The sequence below is a fragment of the Aquila chrysaetos genome, chromosome 4 (assembly GCF_900496995.4).
Source record: "Aquila chrysaetos chrysaetos chromosome 4, bAquChr1.4, whole genome shotgun sequence".
Taxonomy (NCBI): domain Eukaryota; kingdom Metazoa; phylum Chordata; class Aves; order Accipitriformes; family Accipitridae; genus Aquila; species Aquila chrysaetos.
The window spans coordinates 42,142,931-42,170,007 of NC_044007.1; the positions used below are offsets into that span (position 1 = coordinate 42,142,931).

The 27,077-nt window shown below is 40.4% G+C and overlaps 1 long non-coding RNA gene across 1 annotated transcript; it reads right to left on the minus strand.

Moving 5' to 3' along the window:
* Positions 1–431: 431 nt before the first annotated feature.
* On the minus strand, positions 432–27,077 carry LOC115340746. The gene is made up of 3 exons (XR_003923156.1): positions 26,576–27,077; positions 23,854–23,972; positions 432–559 (listed from the first exon to the last, which is right to left on the minus strand). It is a non-coding gene; the product is annotated as an uncharacterized LOC115340746 (long non-coding RNA).

A 27,077-nucleotide genomic window follows, 5' to 3' on the forward strand; every position in this document is an offset into this window, starting at 1 on the left:
ACTTTATAGAAGTGGGAAAGAAATGAGTAAATGCAGATGGGGAGGAGGTAATCTTTGACATCAAAGGCTATATATATATATATATATGACTAAAACCTCTCAGTTACCATAGAAAATGCATGTTAAAGCATGTCAATTATTAGCTAAAGAAATGCAACACTTATGCTGAAATGTTCCCTCCTCATGCCATGCTTTAAAAATAAACATAACTGCATACAATGCAAAGTGTTCAAAAAGTCATGCACAGATTCCTCATTCCTAGAAATATGCAAAATTTGACAATCAATCAAGAACGGCCAAGGAGTCTGAAGGTCTTAAACCCTCTTACATATTCAACAGGACACTTTTGCTAAGTTGCTGAGTGAGCTGGAAACCATGCTTGGGTTTTCTGCTTGCTGTGTCCTCTTGCTATGTCAAGGGGTGAGGTGGGCACTTGTCTCAGGTGGTTTTCTGCCTGGAGTTTCTTAGGTCTCCTCTCACACTGCAAATTCCCATTGGCATTCCGCCTGAGGGGCTGCTTCTTCCCAGCCTTCTCTGCTCTGCATCTGCCTTAAAAACCCTGTGGTGGAAAAGTCAAAGTAAGTCACAAAGCAGGTGAGTGCAGAGGACTTGGTGGGGGCAGCTGGGGTGCACGGCGACTTCACCCAGTCAGCAGCTGTTCCCTGACAGCTCTAACTCCTTTTGAGGGGTGTTGTAAAGCAGACATCACAACATCTGCTGCTCAGTCTTGTGAGAAAGCCATGATGCGGTTGTGTTGGATTTTAAAACTCCGGTTGTTTTCATAGAATTTACGTAATCTCAACAAATACATCCACGAATGGCGTTGTACTGTTATTTCATACCATAATACAAAGCACAGCAAATGAAAAATTTTATTAGACAATACATCCTTTACTCCTGAATTACCTAAAAAATTTAAGGAGAATCTGGAATGTTGAATTTTAATGAGATGATAAAAAACATTCAGGCTGTATTAGTCATTCCCATATTACAGCAATGAAAGCCTAACAACAACCACTAACTTTTATATAATGCGTCATTTAATATGCAGCCAAAATTCCTGCAGAAGACTACTTTTTAAACAGTGCACATTCACAGTGAACCCTTGATGAACATTTTAACAGGATGTCAGCACCACTCAGAAGAAACCAAAAGAATAGCGCTAAAACTCACATAAAGCTGCACACCATGTTTTCTGCAGGTCTCTATTTATTACAGAAACCCTTCCACATTTAAATATACTAACAGTCCCTTTAAAATACTGTCAGCTCCATTGAAATCGTACTGGGATCCTTTCTTACAAACCTTTGTGAATGAGGTAGAACAGCAGAGGAACCTCTGGCCATCATAGAAACAGCATCAGCCTGGTTCTGTGGGACACCTGATCATATGCTTAAGTTAACAGATAACTGAACTTAAAGTAAGTATTCACATGTGTACAGCAGTGGCTTAGTGTAAATACCTGGGGCTAGGACCAGTCACGTAACTGTGCCTGGCACAAAGGAAACCTTACGGTCCTCTTGACACAACCATCCTTTTACAAGCTGCCTCCGAGCAGTACGATCTTGAAGACCAACACTTTGGCTCTGCAGGTGCCTTCAGGAGGTGGAGAAAATGTAGTGGTTTAAGTCTTCTTTTCCTGTCCCTCCATGATCTGAAACAATGTACTTTCAAACTGTAAAAAATTTTTCTGCAGAGAAAAGCTTTTGGGATTCAGGATTGAATGTAAGCTGCTGTTGTCCTCACAGAGGTATATTATGAGGCGGAGGAGGAGGAGAAAAAGTTTCTGTATTTGGAGGAGAAAACCTGCATCTAGTCATCTGCAGCTGCACATGCTCACAAAACTAGATTACATGACAGTAAGATAAATCTCATGGACTGGGGTGCTGAGAGCAAAGGCAGTGGTGGAAAATCCAAGATAAAAGCATGATATTATAAGGAAATTGCTCTGAATGGCGTGGCTCTCAAATCTGCTGCATTTGGAGGCTGTGTCTTCTTGTATCATGGCCACAGCTGTGCACAGGAACCAGTGCCTGCCCTTTCAAAGCTCCACAACTAGGAGCAAGGTGAGGAGGCCTGGGCTTGGTGATTGGGCATAGATTTAAAAATCTGGGGAGAGAGTCAGTAAAACAAGCTGGAGGGTACAGGCCCCACTCAGGCAGCAGTAAACCCTTTGTACTCTTAAATCCTATGTAAAATATTATTCTTTAAGAGACCTAAACACCACAGCAGCCTCTGTCATGCTTTGGCATGCTCACATACTAACAATGAGAGCTACAATATTCCGCCCAACCACCCTTTACACTGAAGTGCTGTACAATATATTAAAAATTATAAAAAGCCTGCATCACTGTGAAGGTGGAGGAAGAGCAGATCCTTCAGTAAATGGTAAGTGTCCCAAAGAAACTCTTTTTAGTGTCTCAAGGCAGGAAAGTTTACGAGCAGGTATAGTAAAAGCTGGCAGGAGGCACTTTATTTCATGTTTCCATCTGCCAGTTGTATTTCGTGAAATGGAAGATTGTCCTTTCACCCAATAAATTCACCTTTTTTACTGCAGAAATTTCACATTAAATACTAATAACATTGTTTCAGGGGATCAACTAAAGGACATAACAGGCATTTAAATAGCTCCAATTATATCATAATTTTCTATGTCAATTTATTTCAACAGATTACAGAATTTCTATTGAAATGGTATTCTGAAGGGGCTTAGCAATGTTTTAAGCATATGTTCCAGGGCTACAGTCCCAGCACTGAATACTAATAACACAGTTTGAGATGTGTGCTCTCATGTGTCACAGATATCATAGTTTCAGTTCATTTTCCATGAATTATTGAAATGAAGAATTATTTCCTGTTTTCTTTTTTGAATCAACACTTACTACCAGCAGCGCTGGAAGGAGTAAAATCCAGGAAATGTGCTGCAGTAGATAAGACTTGAAAGCAGTGTGTTGGGGCTGTTACCTGCATTTACATATTTGTATTTTATTAAGTAATTGAAAGATGCTGTCCACGTTGTGTAACTCATGCATCATAAATAAATACAAACCAGATAACTGGAACCAAAGGCTTACACAGTAGCAACAATTCATACCGTACCTACAGCAATTGCCTGGGCAATTCTCCACTTTGTCTTGCAAGATTCTCACTACCCAACTCTCTTAAGGATTGTTCCAGCTCCCTGGGAAATGGTATATAAGGTCTCCTTAGGGTCAAGAAATAAAAACAAGAGGTATGAGAGCATACACACATTCAAAGGTTAAATTTTATCTTAGGAACTTGATTTGTATACTGCATAGATTTCTGAAAAGCGGGAATGTGAGGAAAAACTGGTGAATAATGCCTGTTTAATAGCCAGCATAAATTAGATCATACACAGGTCTAGAGGCATTATGTAGCTATTTTAAGGTGTTCATGGTTTTAAATCACCTGTCTGTGACTTGTAAAGGGAGCCCAAAGCTAAGTGTATAAAGCAATATGTAGCCATGTAAATTGGTGCCTTTTCTAGCTTAAGGCATGTTGAAGAATATGGATGTATCTGTGTAGACTGTATATATAGATATGCAGCATACAAAGAGTTCAGAACAAACCCTTCCACTTTGCATGCTGCTCTTCTAGGGGAAGATGCCAAGAGGGAACAGTTGTTAATCAAGTTGTCCAATACTTCCTCGGGACTCCCGTCCAACGTGATGAGCTGCAGCATGGGTGTTTGGATGGAGCTGGATTTATATCAGTCTGGAGTACTCCACAGTTCTCTCCAATATGCACCACAGCTTCTGAGCTCTCCATGCTGTTAATACTTAGGCAGAATAAATTAAAATATGTTTTGAATTAAAAAAAAAAGTAATTGCAAATTAGTTTTGATATTACACTTGTGAACACCCTGAGCTGTCTATAATAAATTACACATACTTAAAGAAAAATTATATTCAAGATGTCCAAATCTGCAGTCAAAATTTCAAAGAGCATCAAACCAGTGAAGGGCCAACTGATCCTGAAGAACCTGAAGCCAAGCATGTTAAGGTGATACAGTGTTTTTCAGCAACAACTTGTCTTTTGCCACTCTTGACCAACAACTTTCTTTATTTCAGTTATTTAGTTTAGGCCAGTGCTATAGCTATGTCACACAGCATCCAGAAAACAAGGACAAAGAAAATTGGTTTTCCTCCCTTAATCTATCAATGAAAACAAGATACTGGAAGTGGGGATACACTACCTCTAAAATCCTGAAATACATGTCAACAGGGAATAAAGGATCCAATTCACTAAAGGGCAGTAAAAATTATTTATTAAACAAAAATCATTAGCTGTAAAACACAGTCTAATATACAGAAAAATGGATTTATCCCATTTATTTATTTTGGTTATGTTTAATTAAAAAATGACAGTTGGTTTTTTCTATATTTAATTCCAATTACTATTAAAAACCTTGATATAAGTCAATGAATGTAATCAATAACACAACTTTATCATGTCACATGAAAATTAAGTGTATGAAAGGTGACTCTGTAATTGGTTAACTATGCATAAGGTATTCTCCTCTTTCAGCAAAAGTAATACCATTTTTTAGTGTATAAGCTGTACTTAATTCCAGATCAGTATATTTTAATGGATGTTCCCCCACAAGAATCAGTATCTCTTATAGAAATTAGCCAGTAAATATAACTACATAACAAAGTTATTTAGTGTATCTAACACAAGTTGGATGCTGATATAAATTATCATTAGAATGTGTGATTTTAGCATTTGAGTTAATCATTATGCCCTGAACTGAAAGACAGAGTAAACTATTTAGGTATAGTTTTAGGAATTTTGCATATATCCGTACTTCTTTACTAGCTTTATGGTCTTACTTTTAGTCTATCACAATTTTTAACTATGCCACTCATTTTCAAATTACAAAACTAAATAATACTTTTTTTTTTTTCAAAGTATGGACAGCTAAGCACCCCGAACCACAATCTTACCCAGCTGAAATGATTTTTAACATCTGTTCCAGTCTGCAATTAAATTATGTATGTTGATAAAACAAATCCATTTCTTAAGACTCTTTGGATACAAGAAGTCCTTTTTCCAGACTAGCCCACATCAGGATAAGAAAACTCTCTATCAGCCTTCCACAGTTTTCAACAGTTTTTGTAGGCCTGAAATGCAGCATCTGTGCTCCCTTCTTTTTCTACAGCCAGTATTTTTGAAAGCAGGTTTGCTTTAAATGGTTTTTGTGTCTCAGTTTGTTTTCATCTTTTTCTAAAAATACAATTCCCATTTTTCTCACCCCTCATTTACAAAATCTGACTCACCATCTTTGCACTCGCTCATAACACAGCATGACAAAGACCTGCCAGCAGGAAACAAGGATTAAGGGCTTGGCTTTTCTTAAGTTAGCTAAAAGTGAATATTTTATTCTCTCACCCCCCAAAAACCCCAAGCATTTACTATATATTGTCCAAGGACACCAGAACATTTCATCAGGTATTTTTGACAGCTATAAGTATCTTGTACTTTCCAAAACCAGTGGATATTTCTTCTCCTAAAGCCATTCTGGGCTCTTGGTTAACTCTATATTCAGATATTTTTCAAAGAATTCTTTTGATTCCCTTTTTCCAAAAAGAGTAACTTATTATAGAGTAAATGTTTGCCAAAGTTTCTATATTTAAGTGAAAACCGGGTTTGAGTACAAGAATCCATCCTAATACAACTCAGTGATTTGGGTTTCAGGGGATATTTTTTTGAAAGTTTCTTTTATATTTGCATAAAGAAGCTGGGCCAAATTTATGGACCTTCGGGCTTAGAAAGGCAAAAATAAATGTGACTAGTCGAGACAGAAAATGCCTTTCTCCGGAAATCTAGAGAACACCTGAAGTTTGACTCATAGACCTCATAATAATGGGGTGCATAGAAGAAACTTCAATTAAACCTCACCCTCTGTACCCTCACACTACAGCTAATATTGCACGTGGTCGGGTACTACTGGCAGAGACTGTTGCTATATGCAGACTGGCTAACTGGCTAAAGTCCATGTGATGATAGCAGTAAACCACAGGGGCTTTGCTGTAGACTGGGTAGCATCACATAATCTCACACAGTAGAATAGCTAAATGAAGTGATTGCTCAGTCTCAATACGCTCAAGCACTTTGCCATTTCTTTTCAACAAGAACAAATGACACCAGATTTTGGAAGATATAAAGCCACTAATAAAAGAACAAGTCTTGAAGGTTTTCTCACGAAATTCCCACTTACCTGAGAGCTTTCTGTGTAAAAGTAGCTATTTATTAATATTCTACAGCAGGCAGTTTGGGGTATTTGCTATCTTTGCAAACAGATCTCATTTATTTTTCACAGAGTAAAGAGAAATCTAAAGAAATTCTCCAGTGATTCTATGGGGCTTGGCTGGGAATACAGAATTGACTTTACCGAGTATCTTTCTGGAATAGAACTAAAGACAGCCTTTGAAATTAAGCTAGTGTCAAAAAGCTAATTTCAGATAGCCTATAAGTCTTCCCTTGCAAAGTCTAATAATTCTCCTGTCACTTTTTTAAACAGCTTTCGTAAGTAGATTCAAACTGTCCTGTGAGCATAAGGAGCAAGGTTCAATTTGTAGTATCTGGATATCCGCTTCTCCATATTCCAAATACCTGTACAACTCAAATCTGCCTTACTTCTTACAGGGATTCCCCGCACTAGAATAGGAGAGCGGTGCCTTGGCAGAGTTTGTGGGACAAATGAGCATTTGAACACATTGCACCAGTGCTATTAAGATCTTGACTTCTAAGTGCTGAGTTTATACAAAATGATAATATGGCCACTTTATCACTTAGCAGCATCTGCAAACTTAATGTTCCACAATGCCATAAATGATGATGTCTGTTACCAAAAATAACATTCACACAACCAGCCATGTGGAGGAAACACTTCTACACCGCACTTCTGACAATCCAATCATGTTTTTGAATATTTCCCAACCTTGGAACCAAGTCCTGCTGCACAACCCTCCTTCTGCTTGGCATTATCAGCCTGTGTCATGCCAGAAGTCATTGCTGATCTACTGTGCTATTTGATTGGTGACATGTGGTGCTTCTGGGCAATCCCCTAAGTTGGGCTATTGCAGGCTATCGGGGTTCTCAGAGTTCTTTAATATGTGAAATTACTCCATTTCCTGACCTGTCACGGGCAGTTGAACACCCAGGCTGCTGCTGCCGACCCAGATGAAACATGATCTGGATCGGCACCTTCCCTGAGGTCCAAGATTGATAACAGAGAGACATCTCAGCAACGCAACAAACCTGGACTTGCAGGTCAACAGCATTTTTTTTTCATTCTCCACAGTAAAGTTTCAACCTCAGTTGGCTCAGAATCCCAGATCTAACCCACAGTATTAGGAAGCCAGCAGGCTTGGAAACAGACTCAGAATAGGAACCTTGGATTTTTTCCTCCTTTCCTAGCTCTCACAGATGGACACACTCCATTTGCTTACCCAACGGGGTTTCTTACTCCAGGAAGCATTCAGTCATTCCTGCTTCACCTTCAAAATGTAGAAGCTTGGCCCAATTTGTTTGGTCTAGATCATTTTCTTTTATTTCCTCTGTGAGCTAACAAATTCTCCAAGTGGGTTTTACAGCATCTCATTATTAGAGGTACATAGAAGTAATACATGCATAAACACAGATTTTTATATATATCATTGAACCACAGGCAGCTTTGTAATGTCTTTTTTTTTTTTCAAACTAGATGCCAGTGTTACGCTGTTAATGAGAAAGAAAATCACTTTCCCTCTTCCAATTTTTCTCTTTTTGCAGAATTAATATATTAGGATGAAGTAAGAGAAACACTCCTCTAAGTAGCTAGTAAGTTGTGGGACAATAAAAAAGCCTTATGAAAACATTAGCCTAAGCAAATAATATTTAGAACACAAGATGAAAAGATGTTTTAATTTCCTATACCCAGGGATAATATTGCCAGTCCTTATTTTTGGACAGAAAAAAAGAAACATGTGACTGTTCAGGATAGAAGGAAAAAAGGACTCTTCCGAAGTCAATATGCATTTCAGTTCTAGCCATATCAAATAATAGTTAGTGATTTATTGTCAGTTTGATTTTGGCATGAGCAAGGTTCTGCCAAATTACCAGTTCCTCGAACTGTAGTTTCCATTCCTGTCCTCCACAGTTCAAAGGGATGTATAACTCAAAAGAAGTGATACAGTGCCTAAAGGGACTTGGTGTAAGAGAAACCAGGAGATAGCAGAGAGCAATCTGCTAAGGGAGAAAAAATGTAGCTTGGCAGGAAATGCCCAGAAAATGTGAAGCAAGGGAAGACTGAATCAGAGTGGAAGCCAAGGCTGTATTTATGAAATCAAGCCTAAATTACGGTATAATGTTGTGTCTTCCAAACCGAAGGAACAGCACACACAAGGAAACTTGCTCAAAATAACCTTGCTGCTCTGTTAGTGACTTCCTCTCCTGAAACACCTACTATCCTGAGCTAGCAAGTAACCTGAGGTATTAAACATACACCCATGCATTGTAATTTAGAGCTATAGTTACATTCCTTTGAAGATTTATCACTGTTTGCTGTGAGAAGGATCTGCAATTAAAATCTATGTCAACAAGCAGAAGTCAAATGCAAGGATAAGGTCACATTGATAGAGGAAAACACCTGCTCCATACACTTTACAGAGCACAATGACACAACGTCTTGGAAAGACAATTGCTTGTTTCACTTTAATTTTAGAAAATCAAAGAAGTGACTGAAAAGAAGTAGCATGATTTATAACATGGAGGTGAGAAAAAAGAAATTGTGTCTAAGGCAGCACTTAGGACAATACTTTGCCTGAAGCACATGCTTCAATTTCACAAACTGAACTGATGTGAGAAGGTATTTAAAAGTAAACAAATGTTTATGTGGAGTTCTGAATCTGAGTAGATCCAAGCTGATAAACAAGGATCGTATTATCAAGATTTAAATCTTCATAGATCTTGGAATCAAGATGCTGGGGGTTATATACATTATAAGTAAATGGTGGGGTCCTAATTATAAGTAAATGGTGGGGTCCTAATTATAAGTAATATTAGTTCACCTTCATGTAGCAGCCGGGAACGAATTGCAGGCAAGTTTGGCTTCTAATTGCACAAGCACCATTTTGTTGTTGTGCTGCATGCAGGCAGCAGTGGGGCTGTGAGGACACTTGGCAGGTGTAAGGGGCATGTTCCTGCAAGAGTGAAGAAAGGTGGCAGAAGTCACTCAGCAGAAGTGACAAACCCTGCAGTGAAATTACAGCAACGGTAGCAGATCAGGAACCCAAAGTCAGGGACAAAACTGGCAGACAATGTAAACTGGCAAGGGACCTGAGAGAAAGTGCAGCAGTATCATCTGCCTTTCCTTGAACTTTACAAATGGGTTTCCAATTTCCTCATTGTACATATAATTTACAACCCCAACAGCTTTGTCCCTCTTACTCTACTTATTTTTTTGCTAGGGAGGAACTAGTCGCCTGTCTCCTCTTTCAGTTTTTGTTCACTCATACCCTCCTTGCAGGATAATTTGGCAACGATTTATTGTACGATCCTATTCCAAACAGGTGTCTGTTTTCTGGCTCCCCCTGCAAACTCAGTTCCAGAGAGCAGATGGTAATAGTTAGCTGCCTTCTGCACCTGCATGGATGAGAGCAGATCTGAAGAACCTCTTCTGTGTGTTGAGTAGCTCAGAGCAATATTTAGATGACCTTGTGGTTAACATATAAGTAGCCAACTGTATCCAGCTTGGCACTGACACTGTGGTGATCATTAGTGGAGCTGAATTTAAGAAAGAAAATGGTTTTGGGAAACTAAGATAAGGCAGGATGATTTGGCGCATCATCAGCCAAAAAGGCTCCTCAGGAGCACCAGCATGAATGGACAATACCTGCCCAGGTCTTTTCTGCCATGTTTCAGGAATTCTTGCAGCAATCACATGAATAAACTCATTTACTGTATTTCAGACCACATCCAGCTGTCAGGATTCAGCTAAGGGTTTGAGGACTTCTTAATTAAATACATTAAAGCAAAGTTAGTTTTCTAAACATGCATCAGGTTCAATTGGTTACTGGACCAATGTAACCTATAATGCTCTGACACAGGAGAAGGAAAGTGTGGGGGAGGTGGATTTGAAGCCTGAGTTTTCTGAAGGTGATAAACAGCCTGAGAACTAGTGAGCTAGAAAGCAGGAGTGAGAGAAAAGAGAGAGAAAAGAGAGGTGAGGGTTAAAAAGGGAATTAAGGAACATTCCGCAAATCCATGCAGCGTAAAGGTGGGAGATAAAGTTACTGAAAGAAACAAGTGATCAGCAAAGAGTAAGAAAAATCTGGAAATAATAATCAGAAAATTCAGTCCAGGGAAAAGCTCTATACTTGGGAAAAGCTTCATTTATTCAATAGCTGTTTCTAGACATGCTTTGAGGTACAAACTGAGGCAGAACATGTGGCTCTGACTCTGGTGCAGATCAATAGCAGCTCTGGGCATCAAGTCAGGTGTTCACCTGCAGGGCAGAAAAGTCAGGTTTATGGGTTTGGGTAAGTCCCATCTCTAAACCAGATCAACAGGGTTCACAGAAAAAACTCTTACCTTCACAGGTAGACACTTTTTTCTCTATTGAGGCCTTTGCCAGCTCTTGTGTGCTGAACACGAGGTCTATAAGCCTATTCAGGGGGTTAAATTCTTGGTGGGATTTCTGCTCCTGGGTGGTTTTCACCACATTGTACAGCTTGTTGGGGGCCAGCAGTACTGTTGGGTACCTCACTGGGTTCTCAGGATCAATGGTTAGAGGCTTCGGGTACTTTTCCTGGAGGAATAATAAGACCACAACAAGATAGCATGTCAGCAGCTCCCTGCACAGCATGAAGGACAGCTCTTCTTCTCTGGGACATATTTTTTTGATTAACAAGAAGAATCTAGCAGAAAAACTGTCAAGTAAATAGAAATACATGATCATTCAGATTTCTAAAACACTACAAAACAGCAGTAGCTATACACTGGTAAAAGTATGCACAGATCCATTAATGCAGGGTTGAACTTTATATCTCAAAGGGCAATTCCATAAAAGCAGGTACTTTCTCCTGACTGTTACACTTTAGAAATTCACTGTGAAAATAATCACTCTAGATATTTGAGAATCATATTATTCAGTGGGAGAAAATAAATCTCTCTAAGAGTCCTGTTAGCAGAGAGGAATTATAACTCTTTGGAGGTATTACTGATTTCAATATTAATAACACTATTTTGCAAATCTATTTTTCTAATCAGTTTCTGAATCTGTGATCAAAATTTTAAGTCAGGTATTTTTTTTTCAGACCTAATAGTTTTCTAATTCCAGGGAGGGAAGACTCTAATAACCTTGCTTCAAATCCCGGTTAAGAATCACCTCACGTACAGAAAAAATAAGTGCCTTGTAAAGACTGATAGGCTTTAAGAGTTTTTCCTCTATTAAAGTTGAATAATATTTAAGACTTCCTTATCTTGATATTACTGTTTATCATAGAAAAACTAAAAACTCATCACTGTAATACCATTTGAGTGGAAACAAGTAATTACACTCAAAGTTTTCTTACACACTCTAAAACATATGCCTCTTTCCCCTTTTGTTATATGTAAAACTAATGGTTATTTTTAACTTGCTTTTCATTTCATTGGCACGCCTGCATTATAAGACTCCTGTGGGGTTTTTTTTAATGCTTTTGATGCCAGTAAGCATGGCTTGAGAGCAGATATTGCCCAAGAGTGATCTGATCTTCATGGAATTTATGAAAAATGCTATTGGAAAGGGCTGGATACTAATGTGATGAGTGGGCTATAAGAACCTGTACAGACTAGAAATAGAACCGGCAAATGTGTTAAGTAGCAGACTCTTGGGAAAGGACCAAGGGTAAATTCATTTATTCCTTTTAACTATTAAGAAATCACTTGAAATATTTTTTTCTCCTCTGCCTTGTACTTGTGCTGTCAAGAAGACTTGTGCTGTTATGCAACAAACTGGATCTGAGGATTCTTGGTTTCATGGGAAATACACAGCTATGAGTAAGATCACACATTTGGTCATGGGTTAAACCAAAGGGTTATTTTGCCAAATGCCACTTGGAAGCTGTCAGGAGAAGCTTTGGGAAGGACTGTGAGGATGGGGGAAATAGCCTCTGTCATGTATCTTCTATATCTCCAATCAACAGAAATCTGGAAATGTCTCTTGGCATTTAAGAGCCACTCCTATTAATTTGTCTAATTTCATGAGCCTTTGAATAAATTGATATCCAGTGGACATCATTTTTGTCATGCACCATGGGAAATATTAAATACAGTATCATACAAGATAATACTTGTTATGTATCTGAGATAGTTCCTCTTATCTCAAGCTCTGTATTGATATGCATTCTCTCTGTATGACCCAGACATACAATGGCCAATGGTAATTTTTGGCTTTGCAGCATTTGTTTCAATTTTAGATTAGCAGGCAATATAAAGGTGTGTGTGATTGCGCCTCTTTTGCAGGGCTACTCATGTAGGAGGAGAACAAACACATCGTCAATAATTAGTAAAAGAGGTACAGGGTAGAGAGGAATAGTCACAATGGAGCTTGGAAGAGTCCTTACCTTTCAGCCAGGAGCTCCTCAGAGAAGGATTATTTCCTTCCCCTCCCTCAACTTTATTCACCATCTTTCCCCTCTTCCACATCATACTTATGAAGATCCAAGGATTCAGCAGTCACAAGGAGGAGGGATAAAGCAGCAGAAGCTATTTATTCCTGTTATTTCAAACTGCAGAAGAGAGGCTGGACCCCAAGCCAGAGGCACGCCTGCCAGAGTTACCTTTAGGCCAATACTCTGAGGATCCAAGGGAGTTGGTGGCACATGCCCCTGCCCTTCTTCTCCCCACAGGCTTCTCCTGCCCACTGGGCACTTCCCCACCCATCCCAGGTGGGATCTTACTAGCCATCAATTGCTTTTTTGCCCCACTGCTACAGCCCCCTTCCTCAGCCAACAGGCTCCTGAGCCCTGGCCACCCCTGCCCCCCCACCGCGGCTATCACCGTGTTTTGGCTATGAGGAGGGAAACCATTCCTCTGAAAAATGAGGTCTTAGAGGTGGGGGAGAGCACTTACAGTGCTACGAAGTGTTTGGATACAACACAGACCACAATGTGCTTTCCCTATGGTGATTTGGGGCCCGAGCTTGCTTTTGGCTGAACCAATATCAAATGAGACTCATTCAGCACATATCAGCAGAGCTGCTCCAGCCTGACACTGGTAGGACCAGAAGCAAAATTCAGGGCCATAATGTTTACTTTTCTGGCTGAAATGATTAATTATTCAGAAACAAGTCTATCATAGGCAGAGCATTTCCTTCAATTAATTCAAATTAACATTTTGTTTATAGCACAGAGTAAGCCTTTTCCTTTTCGTAGTTCAAAGTGAACCCTGGGGGCTCTAAATATGCCTCCTGGTGATTTAATTAAAAGATAAATATGCATTTTAAAAAAAGAAAAAGTACAGAAAGAAGGAAAAGCTACAATTATAAAAGCAGTAGCTATGAGGAAAAGGAATCCGCTATATAAGAAATTAAAAGGAAGCAGAAGTCACTAACAAAAATGTATGAATTAAGACACAGAAGAAATGAAAGAAAACAGCTTCTGAATGCAAAGAGGCATAAAAGAGTAAACAATGCAGAGTGAATATATTGTTCTGAACACAAAGGTTACATGACCAAGTGCGTGTCAGATCCACCAGGGTTCACAGTTGGCGTTGTAGGGTGGAGGAGCAAAGCTGTAGTTCCCAAAATGGTTGCTGCTCCCCAGGCTGTAGGACTTCAGTCCCACCATATTTTGGGGTAACAGGCTAACAGAAGCAAGGTTCATTACCAAAAGCAGGGTCCCAGCTGAAGAACATTCGGAAGCCAGTGCCAGACCCTGGGTGGAGCAGGTAAGTAGCTAGGCATGATGCACATATTGTGTACATGAAAGACATATTGCTTGGTCTCTACCACACCTTCTGAGCAGTAGAAATGGAGTGGTGTAGATCACAAAAGACGGGAGATAGAAAGGATGGAGAAATGTTATCTGCGTGAAAGTTGCAGCATGTATCCTGTTCCCAAAGTCTGTCCCTCAGGCACTGCACAAGGCATAGGTCAGTCAGTGGTCACCATAGGGCTTCACAACATACTTGCTGAGCTCTGTGTGTCTGTGAACTAGCAGGGTCCATGAGTGGCACCAGCCTCACACCAGGGTGCTGAGCCAAGGCCACCATTGTGCTGCCTGCAGGGCTTGCCCACACCACAGCTGCTGTTGTCTGTGCTGGCAGAGGGATGCTGCAGAGTCCCTCTGCTTCTGCCTCTGCTCCCTGGAGAGCTCCAGGTGCTCCATCACGAAGCATTTTCCTGCTGCCGTAGCTCCACCACTGCAGCAATGCTGCTGCTGAGCCGGCCAGCCTCCAGTTCTTTTGGGCATGTAATTATAATTGCCTGTAATTTCAGACAACTACAGAAGATTGTGGGTTTGCTGATGATACAGGTATGAAGTAAGTGTTCTCCTAGCTCACATTCTTTTAACTGCTCAGTGTAAAGATTTTGAAAAAAACCCCACCAGTTCAGATCTGTTTAAAACCTCTTCTGAAGTCCTATTATTTCATATTGACCACCGAGTGTTCACAAAAAGCTGTTCCATTTCACAGCTTCCCAATGATACAACTTCCTCATGTCCTGTCTTTTTTCCAGTCTCCAGGTCCTAAAGCATCTTTTCAGCTTTATGCTGGAAGAATGATACTGGTCCAAAATGGACAATTTTCACACCAGTGGTACTAACAGCTACAGACTCAGTCCGAGTTCAAGAGTCTATTGACAGAAATACATTTTTTCTTCCTGCATAGTATTTTATACTGGTTGGGCTAAATAATGAATTGCAATTTAAAACTACATATGGGAGAGAATGGATATACTGTCAATATTAAATTGCGGTGGTCAACCTGGCATTTAAGCCCCTGCCATTGGATTAATCTCTTTAATACATTCACTAATTTTTAAGGATGGTGGTTTTCCATCCATCCTCACATCTATTGGTGACATTCACTAGATCCAGTGCATGATGTTGAGCTCTGCTGGGCATGTTCTTTTTTGAAATTAGCTGCCATAAGTACAACATGTGTGTAAAACCAAGGGGGCCTATGGTTTCAGAAAGCTGAGGTGTTTGTGGTCCTGTTAACTATCCACTGACTATACAGTCTGTAACAGGTTTTGGATTAGGTCATTAAGCAAGCTGATTTTCTGATCATTTCCCACAGTAAGAAATGTTTCTTATAGAAATGCAATAAAATGTATCAAGAGGAAAAGCCCACCTAGCTGAACGTTCCCTTCTCTAAAACATTCTTCCACAAGGGCACTCATAGCTTCCATTAAAATCAGGGGAATTTAAACACATATGGAGACATACAACAATATTGTCTGAAGAACTGTAACATGCATCTGCATCCACACTTACACAAGAATATACACTCTTCACACCTCCACCCAGGAAATGGAAATTTAGCAGAACAGGGGTATTAAAAATTATAACTGATCTTGTCAGGAGCTTCAGACAATATTTAATTCTCCAGCTCTTGGAAGAGAGGATTAGGAAACAGTTTTATAACTTGGGTGGGGAGAAACTGGTGGATTGAAATAAAGATTCTGGGCTGATGAAACAGCTCAGCGTTTCTGAGTTCTTGTCTCGCTGGTTATGATGCAGTTCCTTTCATGGGTATCCCAGCTGAAGTTCAGGAAGGCAGCAATAAGTCTCAAAGCCTTGGGGTTGCTGCCAAGACAAGTGAGTGTTCTTAGATAGAAAATGAAAGAATGAGGCTGTCTGTAGTGTTCATGTCTTCAGTCTCACTGCTGCTCCTCACTGTTGTGACTGCAGGAGCTAGGGATATGTATGGCTGTAGCTGAGAAAGTCAAAGGCTGGGGTCCATTTTGAAAAGATAGGTTTGGGCATGAGGGACTACTAAAAATGCAAGTCTCAGATGTACCTGATAAAAAATTACTCCCTGAACAAACTTAAACTGAGTTTTCAACAAAACAAAGAATCATTTTTTGCAAAAAATTATCCATGTTTTCACAGAAAATGTCACTCAATAAACAAATTCTTACAAACTGAATATTCAATAGAAAATGAACTGTAGTTCAAGAAAACAGCAGTTCCAGTGATTCAAGCTCTCAATTGCCTAGATGAGTCCACATCTTCAGCTGAAATACATTTCTCAGACATCCTTTGAGATTCTCTTGGAACACATGCTCCTTTGTCCTACAAACAAGACAGTGTTGCATCAAAGAAATTTTTTTTCTAAAACGTTGACCTATGGGAGGTAGACTAGGGGTTTAGGTACCTGAAACAGAACTCTGATAAGCTCCATCAAAATATTTTAGTTTTACACCAGAAGGCTGGATGAACAGCTACACAGCACCTTAGAACTACTCAAAAGCTTTTGCTAACTGATAATATAAAGATCAGAACCAGTTTGCCTACAATCATATTCAAAGGAGAAGATACACATCAAATCCAGATAGCTGGAAAAAATCTCTAGGCTGTATAAGTGGAAGCCACAAAGCCTGAAGCAGCTTTTGATATCTTTCAGCTCTACAAAATTTTCTTGTCTTCAAAATTCATAAATGCTGCAGCCTCGTGGAAATATCTATTTTCAAATACATATTTACATATCTACCCTGCCAAGGGTAATGTTAGGACTCAAAAAGAAATGGAAAATCATCCAAGTTTGAATTCATTGCCAGTCTGTTGCAGGCATGAAGAAGTAGATTTCTAGTTTCGCCATTGATTGTGTAGATCTTTATCAGAAAAATGGTATTTATCCTGAAGAATCAAGGTCGCACTAAATACCACCCTTGCCTTTCTTTCACCTTCCCTCCACTGAAAAAGATATGGGATTAGAGATAAGAAAAAGTACAAGGAATCTTCACAATATGTCAATGATTTAAATCATCTATGGTGTACTTTTCACAGTAGAAATGAATGCTGCTAAAAATTGCATACACATGATATGTAGGGATATTCTTTAAGTTTTGTTCTTGTCTGTGATGGTAATGCAAAGTTTTCAAACTGCCTGACTCCTCTCAAAATGATTCATTCTATTTAACTGAATCTGAAAGAAATTGTGTGGCAGTACATGCATAATAGGTATTTGTGCATTCAACAAAATCATACATATACATTACCTAAAATGCAAACATGCATCACCGAAGCAAGGCTAACAATGATTAATCATATTCTAATTTCCACCTATCTTTCAAGTTAATTTGGTGGTGACATTGCTATTATCTGAAATTGAGCTAAGTCCACAACACTGCCTGCTATGATTATTGATGGGCTGTGGCTTGATAAATTTTTTAACTGTTGGTAAGGCCCAGCGCCACCTGAATTTTAATAACACTCAATCTTTCTCAAATCTTCATTAAAAAAGTATCCTCATAGGGGCAGGCAACAGCAGTTCACGAGTCTGTGTACGCACTCTGATTCACGAGTCAGACACGGCCGAAGCAGCACAGGGCAGAAATCTACTGTGTAGAAATACCATCACTCTCCTCCAGAAATAATGCAATTGATATCACCTTGAAGAGGGCTGCTTATGATTACTATGTGCAAATCTTCATCTCAGTGCTCTGAAAACATTTTAATGCTTTCCACTACCTTCCCAGCACCTGGACAGAAAGAGAAAGAATGAAATGTTCTCCCACTTAACTGGCAGCTATGTTTGCATCCCAGCACAGTGAGACCAAGTTTCCTTGGTCTGAGTAGCTGTAACATTGTCCTGCTCTTTTACCCACTTTATGAGCTCTCTGGTAGCTTTCCGCAGAAATGCAGTTTCTCAGCCCAGGACCATCAGATTCCCAGCACCAGTGCTGACCTCCTGGACCACTCAGTAGCTTAAGCAAATCCCTTGCGGGAGCTCCACTTCCAGTCATCTCTGCAGAGAGGTATGGGAGTGAAAGCAAACAAGCCGAGTGGCTCTGCAGAAGTTTGGCAACATGTTTATGCCTAGTTTCAGCAGATACTGCCGAGTAGGTCTCCTTTCGGACTCCCACAGCTCTTGAGCAACACGTTTTGTGCTGACCACATAACATGCCGCAGGCGTCTCCTTCCCCTGCGAGTTCCCCTGCAAATTCCCTTGCAAATTTCGGAATTAACTTCTTTATTTCCTGTCTCTGCAAGCAATGTCAGAGGCCACGTAAACAACTTGCCGCGGGTCAGGGACCACGGCTTTACACAGTAAGTACATAGGCAGCCTGCATACCTAGATAAAAAATAACAGTAGCCTGTATATGTGCCCGAGCTGCATCAGCACACGGCAGATTTTCAGAGGGGAGAATTGCCCTGAGGCAATTCGGGTTACTTCCGCGACTCAAGGTATTGTGGGAAAGTTTTATTACACCCTTCCCACGGATTTGCATTTTTTCTGAGGCCTTTCTAAGGGGCAGGATATCTGACAAGTCTGGCCTGATGCAACTGTTCTTCATCCACCTCTGTCCTGCGGGCTGGGGGCACGTGGCCTCCTCTGGCTCTCCTATGGGAAAGGACTAGATGATCGTTGTAGGTCCCTTCCAACTGAAATAGTCTAGTCTAGTCTATTCTAAAAAGGTGCCTGGGCTGCAAACTGATGCTTGTCCCTGTCTGTGATTCCCCCAGCCGATTTTCTCGCAGCCCTGACCCCCCAAACTCTGTCACCACACAGCAGGACACCATTAATGCCTCTTCTTTCTCCTGAACAGAGAACCCATTCTCCAAATTCATGTGTTTTCAGGCCAAATTCCCTCAGTTTCAGACATCAGGCTGCCTCCATCAAAAATGAAAATGTGGAGACGCAATGATCCTATGTAGCATGCAGTCCCAAAATCAGATGGCAGCTTTGGACAGTCATTCATGGCACATCAATTTCATAATACCAACCAGAACTCATAAGAAACTTTCCAAATTGTCCTAACTCCCTTTTTTTTCCAAGGGAGTTTGAGTTACACCCCACTATAAAGCTTAGCTTGTAATACTTCAAAGCATTTTATCTCCCCTGCTTTATAGGAACAAATTGAGTATGCCACATTTCCCAGCAATATAAGCTAACTCCAGCCAGCAAAATGAAGTATGTCTTTAGTAAAAATAGTAATTTTCCTTTGCTCTTCATTAACTATCTGAACCCTAACCAACCCTCCAAAGAATCCAGTGGTTTGCGTAAAATGGGGTAGTGATTGCGATTTGAACTCTCTTTTTACACAGCTGGAGAACATCTTCTTCTCTTTTCCTCATCCAAAAAAAGAAAAGAAAAAATCAGCAATGTCATGTCTGTTCTCCCGCTGCTAGTTTCATCAATCATTTGTATTTGTGATAACGCTAGCTGACTTCTTCAGTGAGGTTCGAACAACACAGTGATCAGCTAATTTCATTATTTACAATGAAGTTATAAACTGCATTTTACAGAGATGACAGGATGAGGTTGTTACAGAGTATTTATTTAGCCTTCTAACATCTATAATGCCATGATGGCATTGGACCAGCATCGATAAATCTATGTGACCCCAGTTCTTGGCACAAGAGTAAAAACTGTCAGGGGATGGAAAAAAGTGTTGCCAGAATGCACTCCTCTCCAATAAAGAGAGCTAGTCAGCAATTTTTTTTTTTTTTTAAAGTGTCTCTGAAGAGAAAATATGCTTCTGAAATGACTGGAGGGGAGAGGTAATATTAATTTTTCTATAACATTTTGATCTACCACTGTTTATAGGAAAGCATTTAGTTCCTAAGTTTTCATTTGTGGTCAGCATTCTGGTTTAGATCAGTTCAAAATCAACCTGTATCTGCATGAGCCACTGTGGTACATAATAGGGACGGTAGTCTAGATCCCCTTGTACTCCTTTTTTTCTCAAAAGCACAGTGCTCAGTGGAGGTTACAGTCCAGATTGCTTGGTCCACAGGCGAAGGAAAGGACATGAAGACCCTGCACTACAGTTCCTATGCCAAAACTCAGGTGCAAATATTTTAAAAATGCACCAAACTCAAAGCAAGTGTTTAAATACAATTTTTAAATGTTTTCTTTTTTGTGATCACCGACTTTTAGGGATTTTTTTTCTTCCAGAATTTGTCACTCCACTAACATCTTTAAAGAGTATTTTTGCATTTTTTGCAATTTAGGTTTAATAGATATGTTAAGATATAAGAACTTTTTGTTGGTTTATAGAAACTCTGATTTTCAGATCTACTGGAAAACCTCAGCTTCCTTATAGCCACTAAAAGAGGATTGTGTTTTGCTTAGGTCACAAATGGTATTCCTTCAGCAGCTGTTGAAATTAGGAGAATATCTAAGTGAGTTAAAGATAACCTCCTAAGGTAACTTTTCTGTACTAAGCAGCACTGAACAGGATTTTAATGCTGAGTGTGATGTAAAATGAAAAAATAAATTAATTCTAATCACTTTTTTTCCCAAATGAAAATACGTGCATACGATAGTGGCACATTTCTCCCCGTCTAGATGTTTTCAAAAAAATAAACAACTGTTTCACACAGAATCTGCATTTCAAAGATGGTGATGGAGAGGAGAGGAGAGGAGAGGAGAGGAGAGGAGAGGAGAGGAGGGACTAGATACCATATGGTTTTGCATAAATCTGGTTGAACACTCTAAGAAAAAGGAATCTATGTCATAAAGGATTTCTGCCTAGGAAAAAGGGTATACATTTCTGGCCATTTTTGAATTTTGCTTGTGTCCCAGACAATTGCTAGCCTTAATATGTTGATTTTGTTGGACAGGGGTTTTTTTCTAAACATGTTTTAACCATGCCACTCAGTATCCTGGTAAGCAAATAAAGCTCTAGAAACAAAATCATAGAGTGAGATAAAGCAACATATCCAGCATCACTTGCTCATCTCTTTAATGACAGTTTTGTACCTGAGCAAATATTTCCTCACGGCCAAATCATTTAACCCATCAGAATTCAAATTTCCCTTGTCTCCAGAACAGCTAATAATGTGGCTAATTCAAAATAATTTTCACTAACCACATTAACACTTCAATTTGGCTTCAGAATAGCTTGAGATAGTTATGTGTGAGTTTCCAAAAATTACTCTTTATTACTATAAAACAATATTTGCATGACATGAGGCAATTGCCTTGAATTGAACTGATATAGTTATCATATAGGGTCATTAGGAAACACAACTGCAAGTAATGATGTTAATATGAACTGAGAAAATAAACTCTACGTTTGACAGCTACTGTGCTATTTGAACTTATTTTCTTTTCTGCAAGATAGCAATGCCACAAGAGGATGCCAAGGTCTTTTCACTGTGGTGACATTAGTGCGATGTGGGAGTTCAGATTCCAGACTTCTCATCAAAACCTTCCTAGAGTTATTTATGATCACAGGAAAATTCAGGACCTCTGGAGGTCATCCAGTCCAATTTCCTCCTCAAGTAGTGTCAGTTATGAATTAAATCAGGCCAGGTCACTCAGGGATTTATCATGTTTTGTTCTATATTGATTCAATACAGTGTGTATAAATGTAAAGAAGACAGAAATTAACCTAATTGAAAAATCAGATTCTAACAAACTAAAAAAAAACCCAAATCCAGCAAATCATGCCAAAACTTTAAAAGCATCAATTCATATTAAAAAGGGATGTTCTTTCATGGCAGCTGCCTCTGAAATAATTTTGTGGTGATGCCAACTGCCGTTACCTTACCGGCAGCAATGGCAAGTCCTTTGTTGTCTGGGGCCTGAGGTGAAGATTTTAACTACTTTTTCTAGGCTGTCCAGGATTGACTGCAGATAAGGTGCATCTGAGTCATGTGTTTCTTGGGAAAACAGCCTGAATGAAGCTTATGAAAAGAGAATCACAGGAGAAAATTACATCAGAAGTGCAGCACTTCGAAAGCTTCTAACAGCATTAATTCAGTGTATGGCAGTCCTGATACTATTCAAGTCTATGCCGATTAGGGATGGACCAGATTTGAAACACAGAATCCTCACCATGCTCATTTTGTAGAGCATGGGGATATGAGATACGAATTTGTGCTGATTTGGGGCTGGGGTGAGTTCTAGGAGGTGTCCCCTTTCCTACTGTGGCCAGAACTGACCAGGATTGCCCAATCTTGGAAAGTCAACAACAAGAGAAATGTTTAATTTCTGGCACTGTGATCTGAGAACTTACCAGACTCAGTTATGGGATATCAACAGCCTAATTCAAAACCTGAATTTCCAGTTTTAGCTCTCATTTGCCCTCAGCCTTAAAGCCAAATGCCTGTCCAACTCTAATCTAGCTGAAAATTGTAGCTCTCTTCTACACCTTTCAGTATCTTATCCACTCCTGAAATACAGGCTGTAGCTTCCTAAACTTGCAGCAACACTGCTGGTTAAAATGTGTGTTAGCTATTTGCCATTCAATCTTTCAGGGTAAGTAGATCCTACAGCATTCACCCTGGGGTTTACAAGCACAGCCTTCTTTTGTCTGCCCTTAATGCAGTCCTGCAGCTTTGTGCAGCTCCAGCAAGGATGTAGCGTGTGCCAGCTAACGGTTTCCCCTTTCCTCCATTTGACTGCATGTGGTAAATATGTATGTCTCCTTATTGAGAGTGCTGTGTTCTGTACTGTAACGGGGCATAGAAGTAAGTCTCACTTCACCCTGAAGCATTTCTTTCAGGCACAATAATGCGTCTAAAAGTCAGGCTTTCGCAGCCTGGCAAAAAGCATCTTTGTGTTTATCGCAGTTCTCTCGCAGTAGCTACAGATGCGCAGTTAGTCCTGACTGTCCGCACAGCAGGCATTAAAATGCTACCCTGTGTGCAGATGCTTGCCTTGGGGAAACAGTGTACATCACCCAACCTGGATTCTGCTGGTGAGTCTGACCAGTCTGACCAGTGAGAACCATGCATATCGTCACTGAGCCAACGGATTAAATCCCATGCTGCCCCCCTTTCCCTTGTCCCCAGGGCAGGGGGCACCCAGACACGGGAAGTTCAGCAAAAGCTCTCTGCAGAGATGGTAATGTTAGCAGAGACTGGCTTTCGGGCCATCCAGCTTTGCGCTTTCTGAAACATCAAGCACTCCTCTGGTGAAAGGTGGGGAGAGGTCAGAAGAACAAGTGCCATACTTTTCTCCTCAGCACATCCGTATAATAGAGGAAGGGATTTTTTCTGTTAGCTCTCACTTCACTTTCCTGACAGGGTGCAGCTGTAGTAATGAGTTGCTTTCAAGGTGAAAGAGGTGCCTAAGAGCTTTTGAAAATCTCAGTGAGTGCTTATCTGCACACCTTTAAATATGCGGCCCAAGGTCATGGGGCCACCAAGCCAGCAGACTTCCTCTGGAGGTCACCTCTGAACCACACTCATCAAGTGCCTTCTCTGGGGAGGTACGTGAATGAGTGCTATGCACCGTCAGGGTGAAACCATGGTGATCTTGGAAAAAGCTCTGTCCTACAGCAACCGCCAGCTCCTCATTTCATTTTGTGTTAGAAAACACATACTCTTCTAGCTGGAGAAAATAGTTAGAAAGTAGTGTGGTAGTAGAAATGAGTAATAAATTGTGTGCCTTTGTCAAAAAGTGGAGTTTTCTGTTTCCTTGGAAACTGAACATTTTGTGGGTTTATGGTATTGTACTCAGCAGAGACTGGCTAGCACCTGTATATGTATGTACGCAGCCACGAAGGCCAGGCTCTGTTGGCTGAAGGTTTCAGTATCTACCACACATTTGGTAAAATACAGCTAAAAGGATTTCTCTGACTGGGCAATTCAGAGACCATAATGGTGGGAAATCTTTTTTTCAGCAAAAATAAGTGCAGCTAAAGGAAGAGAAAATTATTTGAAATCTTGTCCACTTAGTCACCTATGAACTTCCTCTTTTATTTTATTGCAGAATGGAACTATGGTCAGAATCCAGGTTTCGTAGTTTTGTGATCCTCCTCTAAGCAGCCAAAATACCAGCCAAACCTTCTCCTTTCATCTCTGGACAGAAACAAAAACTAAGACTTAGTAATTACAGCATAACCATACCGCACGTAACACAAAAAGTTATTCTCATTAAAACAATATCTAAGAAAGTAGCAAATGGTAAAATCCTCAAAGTCAGGGACAGGACCCCAAAGGCTCACAGAAATAACATCCTGCCACCCTTTGGGTCTTCGAGGCCTTGAAACTCATAGCATTTTCCTTATAAATCCACTTTGCTTCCAGTTATCAAACAAGACGGATCTAGCCTATAGATTAAGCATTTGTTCAGAACTACTTCGCCCTCTAAGGCCATAACACCTAAAAGCTGTCAGCAACACTTGTCACCAAATATTCACTACACTCAGAGCTAGAAATACATTCAGCTCTAACAAGGGCCAGCAGCAGCTTGAGAACATTTCTCTTGGCACAAGAGCACTTTTCCCCAGCAACTGCGCAGCCAATGGTGTCAAATAGTTTTTCCAGGCACCATGTTAAAGCCTGAAAAATACAATTTTGTTTTCCATTAGTTTTGGTGCATCGCTCTGCCATGCAGTGTTTCAGCCCAGCCTGCAGGAAGATTGTGAGCTGGGGGTTTCAGCAAAATTAAGATTTAAAGCCTGAGGGGCAAAGCATATAGTTAAAGGATGCGACAAGGGAATAATAAAGAGGAAAAAGGCCAAAACAAAATTAATTTCTGTTCTCCTTTTCACTAAGATATGGATGTCCCAATCCTTAGCACGTTATTTCTGGCCAAGCGCTTTGTCACTGCACCCCCAGGGGCAGAAAGGATGTCTGTTCACAATACCCACAACAGTCCGGGTGTAAAGATTGTAGGGGAAAAATTGCAAGAAGTCTCTCAGACCCAATCCACACATAACTGACACCTTTTACGCTACATGTAGGAGACAGAGGGACTCCAGCTTCCAGCTGCAAAACTGCAGAACAGATGTTTCAGCTGCAGTGTGGAGACAGGTGTGAGGACTTAAGACTGGAAAACAATAAAGTTGAAAGGGAACATTTGCCCAAGTAAATTGGGGGGTGGTAGACAACAGATTTCTGACATCCTGGAAAATTCTTGCAAACACCACTGTGTCTATCAGGGCTTTAAAATTAGTTACTACATTTTCACAACCAACTTACCACCATTTTGAGGGAGATCTATTATTGCTAGCTTATGCTAGCTAACCTAGAGGGACTACATGATTTTCCGAAAACTGGGGCCAGCAGCAGTGCTCTGGGATTAGCGCACAGCTCTGCCTGTTCAGCCAGACCGGCCAATGCTTCATGGAGCTGTGGTTCCCCTCCTGGCCATATGTCACCTGAGCGGCCTGTCAGAAGCTACGTGAGAGGGAGGACTTGGTGACAGCTCTAACGCCTGAGAATAAGAAATCTATGGAGCTTTTCACACCCTCTCCCCTTCCACCAAAAACCATCCAGACCACAGCTGGGAGGGACTGTGACTTAATGGCTTTCAGCTTGGTTTCATTTCTAAGGCTGTCCTCTCAAGGGAGTTAACTAGAAACATGCTTGGAAATCAAAGTGAAGAGTCTTGTGTAGGTCCCTGTAATGACAGGGAAGGTGACTGTCACTAAGCCCTGGAGGTGAGCAGTGCTCGGAGATGCTCCTCACACGGGAGGAGCAGTGATGGCACTAATAGCACCCACCCAAAACCGTGCACACTGGTTTTCTAGTCCTTCTTTCACCAGCAAGCTTTGCCAGAGCAAGAGAGTCTCTGCCACACACCACCGCAGCAGAGAAAGAGACTCCCCAAACTGGAAGAGACACAGAAAGAAACAAAAATTCCTACAAAGAGTTTTTTAACCAGAGAAAATAAATAAATCAATCAGCATCTTCAGAAAAGATGGGTTTGCTTTTTCTCCTCCAGGACAGCATTCAAAAGACTCACTGGGCCGGGTAACAGAATTTCCCTCTCCTCTAAATGCAGGATTGAATTTCATGATGTAAAGCTTCACATTTTTCCTTCTTGTGGCTAACTCTGTATGGCATTAAATTGGTTAACAGTCCCTGACAGCAATCCTTGCATTGCAGGTGGCACAGAAATGTCAATTTTAATTTAGCATTGTATATGTAATAAAAATTCAGAGCTCATGTATGGGAGGAAATTTTAGAAGCCTTTCCTCAGAAAAGAATCAACAAAACTTGTATGTGAAGGGATGGTGTCAAGGTGTGCAATATTGCCCTGAAAATCAGTCTCTACTGTATATGTTTATTACGTATGTATAAATATTACATATGTTTATACATGCACACACACACATTTATTTCCAACATCAAGGTCGTTATATTACAGACATTTACACTTCCAAGGCTAATTTAATCCTTTTTATGCTGTTTTTGTCAAGCCTCACAATGTCTTTCAGAAGTTGTCAGTGCCAGCTGAACTATGTCGTTGAACCAGTTTCCAAGACAAATTCAAAGAGACCCCGTTCATTAATTCTCTGATGCACAGAACAGGATTTTTCCCATCAGTTTAAGTGGTTTATTCATGTGCATAAGACATTTTGTCAACCAATGCAATAAAAAACAATAATAATGAAGAGTGGTGCCTGTTGTGTGAGATGATGTGGTTTGAGGCTTGCCTGCCACCACATGCTTACCTGAACTCTGGGCTGCCAGGAGCATCTGCTTCAATCATGCAATGTCTACTCCTAGCATTTGATTTTCTTTTATCAGCTTTTCTGAGCAGCAAATGGATTTTCTTTCTCTTTGTGCTTCTGGCTCAAGGTCCTCCCATGAGTGCTGCCAGCAGTTCTTATCCGATAGGAATTTTTGTCCCAACTCTTCAGTCTTCTCAGTCTTCATGGGTGCAGCGGGCAGGCTGCGCGGCGTGAGGCTGAGCGGGTGCTGTACACAGTACACCCACAGCACTGGGTGGAAATCTCCGAGACGTACATATCTTCCTTCTTTCACTGGGCAAACAGGCAGCATCTCTACCCCTGCTTTTAGCTTCACATGAGTGAATATCACAACCTATGTGAAGGCTTTTGTCAGTCTTGCAGATCTCTTCCCTCTCTCCTTCCAGCCACTAATCCAAGATGTCACAGTTTGGAGTTTCTTTTCAGCAATGAATTTACAAAAGCTCTTTTCTTTTTCCTCACA